The 7,733-nt window shown below is 33.3% G+C and overlaps 1 non-coding gene across 1 annotated transcript; it reads left to right on the top strand.

Annotated features, from left to right (window-relative positions):
- The first annotated feature begins 458 nt into the window (after positions 1-458).
- On the top strand, positions 459-531 carry Trnav-cac. The gene has a single exon. It is a non-coding gene; the product is annotated as a tRNA-Val (tRNA).
- Positions 532-7,733: the final 7,202 nt, after the last annotated feature.

Raw genomic sequence — 7,733 nt, 5'->3', positions numbered from 1 at the left:
TGCCCTCGTTACTTTCCTTGCCAACCTTTTCCGTTTTATTCTCGTTCATTTCTTCTTGACGGGGAACCACTTTGGGCAGCGTTGCGCTTAATTTTTCCTTGGTTTCTTTCTTACGTTTGGGTTTGCGTAATTTTTATTTCTCCAACTCTTCTCCGGTTTGGTCTTCTTTTTTCCTGCCTATGCACACAGCATAATAAGTTGATATGAATATATTAAACGTATATAAATTTAAATTATAACTCCCAACAAATGCATCAAACGGAATCAGTTCTGTTTTCGCGATTGTATCTTCTCGGCTTGTGTGCTATTTCGTTGCTTCAAATTGGAACGCTTCTCTGCTGCCTCTTTAGTCTGGTCGTTGATTTCCGGAATATGGTGAAAATGGAGATAAAAATGAAAACCTTAAGAGCAATCTACTAGATCCGACATTTTTAAAAGCCGTTAGCTCGCTATCAACTGTTTCCGTAGTGTAGCGGTTATCACGTCTGCTTCACACGCAGAAGGTCCCCGGTTCGAACCCGGGCGGAAACATTATTTTTTGTAGAATATTTAAGCATGACACGAAGTCAGTAATTTGCTAAAATGTCCCATGGAGGTTTGGGGTTTCACCGCTCCAGACAATTTATTTCTATTGTTCAAACTAAACATCTTATATTATATGAAAATTTTTGCGCATGGTGGAATTATCATTTGAAAACAGAGACTAAGTCTTTTTTAAAATCTAAAGCGTTTGAGTTGAACAATCAACTGACTAGTTCGAAAAGTTTCCTATATGGATGTTTAAGAGAAGTTATAGCTAAACAAAATGAAGGTAGCGATGTTGCAAAAGAATTAGGTTTTAATAAATCAAAACTTATGGCTATTGAACAGTCAAGGTTGGAAAATTTGAAACTAAAAGTTCAAAATAACAATGTTCTAGAAGATGAAAAATTAAGCCTTTTTCAAATTTCGAAACACATAGCAAATAGGAAAAATGGACCTTTGAAGTTAAATGTAAATGGAACTGTAACAACTCAAGCAAGAAAAGTTAAGTTAGCGCTAGAGAATCACTTCAAGTCACTATTCGAAAAGGATAACGTCTTCCATCCTGGATCAGGCAACTTTCTCAAACATCTCACTGCAGACGACCGCGAACGTCTTAATGCTCCTATTACAATTAAAGAAATCAAAATAGTACTGAAACAAGCAACAAAAAAGAAAAGCCCCTGTTCAAAATAACCTTTTCAAAAAGTTTATTGATGGAGTAAAGTTAACTGATTGGACGATAGCTAGGAGCTTCTGCAGGATTTTTTTTTCTTTATGCCCAAAAATACCTTTTTGCATCATCGGTTCGCCATTTTGACTCTAGCCTTACTTTTGAGAAGGGCCTAAGAAAAAAAATCCTTAATAATTTTCAAAAAATTATAACTTAAAATCGGTTTGTCCGATCAGTTTGGTGTCTTCCACAAAGTTTTAGGTAATTGTTGGGACTATCTGGAAGAAAATATTTACTGTAAAAAAAATGTTGTAATTTTTTTAAAATAAAGTTTAAACTCAGTTCTCTCAAAAATCATATTAATGTTTTTTTTTTTATTTGTTTTATATGTTAAAGAAGACAACAAATGAAGTCTTTTGCACAGTGGGTCAAGATGGAGAAATCATGGACAAAAAAGTTATGATTTTTAAAAAAAAGGTAAATTTTTGAAAATGGTCATGATAAACTTTTTAAATGTTTTTCAACTTGATTTTATGAAAGTACGCAAAATTTGCAACAAAAAAGGTATACGGGAAAATCAGGCTAACTTTTATTTTTTAACTGTAGTGGAATTAAATGGTATAGTACTAAATTCGGTTTTTTCATCTACTTAACTTTTACCGTTTTGAAGATACAGCGATTTTAATACAAAATGATGATATCTCGATTACTTTTACAAATCGACGTAAGTAATTTCCATACGGTTCTGAGAAAGTTAATTAAGAAGAATCACAACCTTTCTTCTAAAACTGTTTTGAAACGAATCCCCCTTTTCACTTTTTTTTACCGTGTACATCGCTTAAATTTTGCATGCAATGAGCTCGCGTTAAAACTCAATGTAGTTCCTATCACTTCCCACAAAAATTGTATGAAAAAATGATAAGCCGTTTCAATCAGTTACTTACGACGTTTTTGTACCAGTGTAAAATCGACTCAAGTAGTGTTTTGTTTTGATTCGTGGTTAAGTCACTTTGTCTCCCATACAACAGAGCGGCAAAAGTAGCGGTTAGGTTGCGAAAGTGGAGAATCTTACTTCCGTCGTTTTGTAAATCCGGAAATTAAACGTTCTAAAAGTGAAAAATCGAGGTGGTTTAGAGCGGAAGGTGTAGAATTTCGTCTGCGGAGCACGTAGGATTGATAAAGTAAGTTTGTTAACTTTTCTGACTTATATCTGTTTGAATAATTATTCGAGATATAATATTCAATTTTCAATATGGAACAAATGTTAAAAGTTAAAAAATAACAAAATAACGAATATAAAGCAATCAATACGTGAAATGCATTTATATCGATTTTAGATAATGAAATATTTCCATTCGAAAACAAAACCTTCATGAGTAGAGGAGTAACGTGCCCAGCTGTCTCGCACAAATATACCTGATGTTTTCTTAAAGTGCAGCACGTTGGTATATTTTTGTGGTCGGACAGAAACGTACCTAATAGTTGGTTCAAGTACCCATGTTGATATAAAAAAGAGCTGAAGCAGCAAAGACACAAGCAAGTGATAATCAAGTGAAAAGTAAAAGATAGCTTAGAACAATGAAGTATAAAATGAACACCATCAACAAAGGTTGTGTAAATATGTTTTCAAAAAAGTGTTCAAAAAGTTACCGAAATCTCACGGAAGTTAATATTGCCAAATTAGTTGAACTAGGATTTGCAGATGAAAATCAGCTTAATTAACAATTTAAAATTTGCGATTCGTGTCGTTTAGAATTGGCCAAAAGAACAGCATTATCAAGCAGTGATGACTTATCAAGTAGTGAAGAGGAAGATGTTTGCATGGAAGAGGAAACAATAGAAGCATCAGTATCAGCAACTTCAATACAGTCAACGGATTCCAATATGAATACAGTGGGATTCCGTTTTTGGCAACAAAGTCGAAATTTTTAGTTGCCAAAAACGGAACCGTGCCAAAATCGGAACCCTTATTTTAAATTTTATTTTTCAACTACTGGTTTTAAAAACATCATTAGAATGTTATTACATCATCTTTATAGAACCATATGGCCTAAAGACTTCTGAGCGGTTCACTTCGAAGCAGTTTTCCGTAATATTGTACTATGCTTTGGATCTATAGCGCCGAAATGTTAATTGTGGGCCATGTAAAATTAATAATCGCAAAAGTGGCTTTTATACAAGAACTGAACATTTTCCTAAAACTGTGTAAGAATACGAAAAAAAAATGTGATACTGTATTCATACAAAGACGTTTTAAAGTACAAATCAAAAGCCCTGGGTATTGAAAAACATCAAAAATCAGTTCAACTTTAGGCTTATGCGTAAAATTTTACAAAATTCGATAAGTTTAGAATACCTTCCTAATTAATGTTTCTGATAAAGTAAAGCATTTCATAATGAATGATTGACTGCAGTCAAAAGACCAAACATAAACAACTACATCTCATGATCCATAAATGCGACTCGTAATTTTGTAGAATACACATACAACTTTTATTATTTTTACTTGAAGTGAGTTTTTATTTAGCTAAACATATAAACATATAAAACATATATTTACATATATCCATGTTATGAAACCTCAAGAACCTGATAGGAATCTTCAGGTGATCGTTAGTAATCCACAGGAAAACGCTAAGGTTCCGAAGCATCTTGCTAAGAACATTGCTGCTATATTGCCGGAAATTCTCAAGTCTCCAAGGAAAATTTTCAAATGATTTTTTATTCTTAGATTACCACTAGCACTCCTCAAATTCCTCTGGAAACCTTTTCAAAATCTACAAGATTTTGCCAGAAATACTCAAAATACCACCACAAATTCACATTTTCCCGCTAGGAATTACCAGGATGCCCTAGAAATCTGAAGAGTTTATTAGGAATCATCAAATTTCGGACTTAATCCCCAATAACCAACTATACATTCTCAGGATCCCACAAAAAAACCCAAGTGTCCGCTAGGAATCTGCAGACATTCTCAAGAATCCGTTAAAACTTCTGAGAAGTCCCTTAAGGACTAAGAATCTCCTAAGGATTCTCCAGGCTTCAGTTAGGAAACTCATAGTCCCAGCTCGCAAGGAACATTTTGTTTATGTTAAGACCCGTACCGAACTCGTCTCTTAAAAATCTAACGTCTTAAAGAATTTCCAACAAAGAGGGAATAATAAGTTGTCGCAGGAATATTAATATACACACTAATACCACAAACAAAAAATTAAAATACTCTTAATAGTTTTTATCGCACGCTTCAATTATTGAGAATAAGTTGTAGTTTGGACTGCGTTCGCATTTGTTCCGGTATTGAATGGAACATTGGAATGCTTAAAAAATAATATGCAATACAGTAAAATCTTCACTTTTTTATGGATTATATGTTGCCACTTCTGCAATTCACTAGAATTAAGCAATTTATTCTATGAAATTCCTTAAAAGTTATGATGCACAACATATTGTTGTATTTTCATTTATTACTGCGGTGTGTTTTTCATGCGCAATGTATGTAACTCCACAATAATAACACAATAATAACTAAAAATAAGGTGAATTTTAGTTTCCTAATGTGCTTGTGCTCTGTTCAAACAAGCTGTTCCAAAACTGGAGAGAAGTGATTTTTAGTGCACCACCTATTGGCAGACCCAAGTGGGCTGGACACTTAATAGGAATGCCTAAGAGATTGATCTCTAGTTGAGATTGTGGTGGAGATGAATGGCCTTATGAAACGTAGCGAATGCATGACAAATGACCATCCTGAAGTAAATAAGCGCGTACGGGAGCCCTTAGTAGTTAATGAGGTTTGGGGGAATATCAACGAAAATGAAGATCTGGAATGTAATCGGTGTGTAGTTGACTGCCATTCAGATAAATAAGGCAACAGACACGATAATATTAAAAAAAAATTACAAATATTACTGGTATTCAAAAATGTTGCCAAAAACGGATCCATTTTGTTGCCAAAATCGGGGGGTGCCAAAAATGGAGCATGCCAAAAACGGAGCATGCCAAAAACGGAATCCCACTGTATTCCTTTATTCATAATATTCATTTATTCCAGTTTCCGTAGATAAAATAGAAGTTAGGCTATTTTCAAACTGTAATGATAGTAAAAACATTCTAATCATTATGAAAAAGTAAAAAATCTGTATCAAAATAGGACGCTTCATCATTGTACAAGAACATGAAATGAAATTCTTTCAGAAAAAAAATATTCTTTATTTTATCAACTCGAAAAACATCCGAAAACGACCATAAGTTGTGAATTTTCAGTAAATTTAATTTTAAAATCGCTGTATCTCGGAAACGGTAGCAATTAGCCAAATTTTCTCATGTACCTTTTTTGTTGCAAATTTTGCGCACTTTCATAAAATCGGTCGAAAAGCATTCAAAAAGTTTATTTGAATCATATTGAAAAATCAACCTTTTTTTAAAAATCATAACTTTTTTGTCCATGATTCCTCCATCTTGACCCACTGTGCAAAAGACTTCATTTTTTGTCTACTTTAAAATATATTGCTGTTTGCGTTTGACGTGCAAATCCAGCCTAACTGAGCTTCAAATGCGGTAACACAAAGTAACCAAAGGATACTTAGCAACCATGATGCATATCACCGCCAACCTAGCAAAGAAAATCAAATTTTGACTTCGCCTTCCTTGTTGAAAATCTTACCGCATTTGGTGTTCCCGCATTTGATATTTGCATTTCAAACGCACACAGCAATAAAAAAAATAAAAAAAAAAACGATTTTAAAGAAAATGGATTTTTAAGCTTTATTTTCGAAATAAAATAAATACAACATTTTTTTTACAGTGTATATTTTTTCCAGATAGCTCCAACAATAACCTATGTACAACTTTGTGGAAGACACCAAACCGATCAGACAAATAGTTTCTGAGTTTTAATTTTTTGAAAATTGTTAAGGCTTTTTTTCTTATGCCCTTCTCTCTATGACATTTGGTCGAATGACATTTAGTCGAATGACGTTTGGTCGAAAATGGTTATTTGCAACAGAAAGCATATGATATTTAGTAGAACCAACATTTCATGGGAAGGATAGTCGTCGAATCTAAATAGTATGAAAAATAAGTTTTACGTTTAGTCTGACTATTGTCGAGAGTAGCATTTTCTCGCTAATACAAGAGTGATTGAATAATTGAAAGATACTCAGCCATGTTACCAACAATGTATGCACGACTACTACAGTTTTGTTATTCAATTTGTTGGACGGTTTCCCGATATATTGATCAACCTCTCGCGTTTTTGACGTTTCATGATGCTTTGCCGTTCAGGCATGTTCTGATTATCTGCGATTCTAGATAAGCTGATCTTTAAATGAAGCAACTTTTGTCTCCTCAGTCAACTCGTCTTCTCTTTCCCGATACATAGAATTAGCATAATTTTCATTTTTAACAATTCAACAATTCAACGGTTCTGCTGCCAACTCTGTTATTCACCAGAGGTCATAAACACTGTCAGCAAAGCCATATATTTGCTTGAGGAATGTTATTAAGCTGGAAGTCACAGTAAGCCAATTGGCCATAAGTAGAGTTACCGACACCTGACATTCACTTCGTCATAAAGGTTTTCTTTGAAGCAAAATTTTTACCTGCTTTTTAAATTCTGATTTCCGCATTCAAAAATCTTACCCATGTCCGTAAGCTGCAAGACCCAAAATTCAAAGAAAGATCCCGACCACACTTTTCGAATGCTTCCATCAGATGAAGACCAGCAGTTTATTACGAAGAACGATGACTTTAGACAAGAATAATAAATTGTTAAAACATTATGTTTAGATCGTTGAGTAATAAAATAACTTGTAGAGCAGTTTTTTTTTCAAAGAATAATGATATTTTTAAAGAATAATAAATTCACTAGAGCTAAATATTTCAGTCGATGTACAAGAAAACTATTTCTTAAAAGTTCATTTGAACAATCATCAAAATCCTAGATTTTGGCATAACTTCAATTTATAAATAAAAATATGTATGAAATTTAAAAAAAGATTATCAAAAAGATAACGTTATCTTACGAACTTTAAAAAAAATAGAAAATAATGATCTATTTTACCAAATGATCTTTCAATAAATCATTTGAAAATAAGCTTTCAACCAAATTGCCATTCAACTACCAATATAAATGTTCCAAAGCAATACGATCAAATGTCCATTCGACCAAAGGTCCGTTCGACCAAATGTACTTTCGACCAAATGTCATTCGACCAAACGTCATTCGACCAAATGTCATTCGACGAAATGTCCTAAAGCCCTCAAAAGTAACGCTAGGGTAAAAATGGCGAACCGATGATGCATATCGGCATTTTTGGGAATAAAGAAAGCATATGCCAAATTTCATCCAAATCAAAAAATACAAAACTAACCCGATATTCGAATTTAAATGGAACCGCTCAATAGTTCTCACTTCTTGCAAATCAGTTTCACAGGCATTTTCGAAAACGTTCTCTTGATTTAAAATATTTTTGAAGTCCTGAGTAACTTGATTTTTTCTAAATTAAATTTGTGCGCACTTTCAAACTGCATAGCAACTTTT

Source organism: Aedes aegypti, chromosome 2 (assembly GCF_002204515.2).
Source record: "Aedes aegypti strain LVP_AGWG chromosome 2, AaegL5.0 Primary Assembly, whole genome shotgun sequence".
Taxonomy (NCBI): Eukaryota; Metazoa; Arthropoda; class Insecta; order Diptera; family Culicidae; genus Aedes; species Aedes aegypti.
The sequence above is the reverse complement of the archived record's forward strand: the minus strand, read 5'-3'. Positions and strand labels throughout refer to the sequence as shown.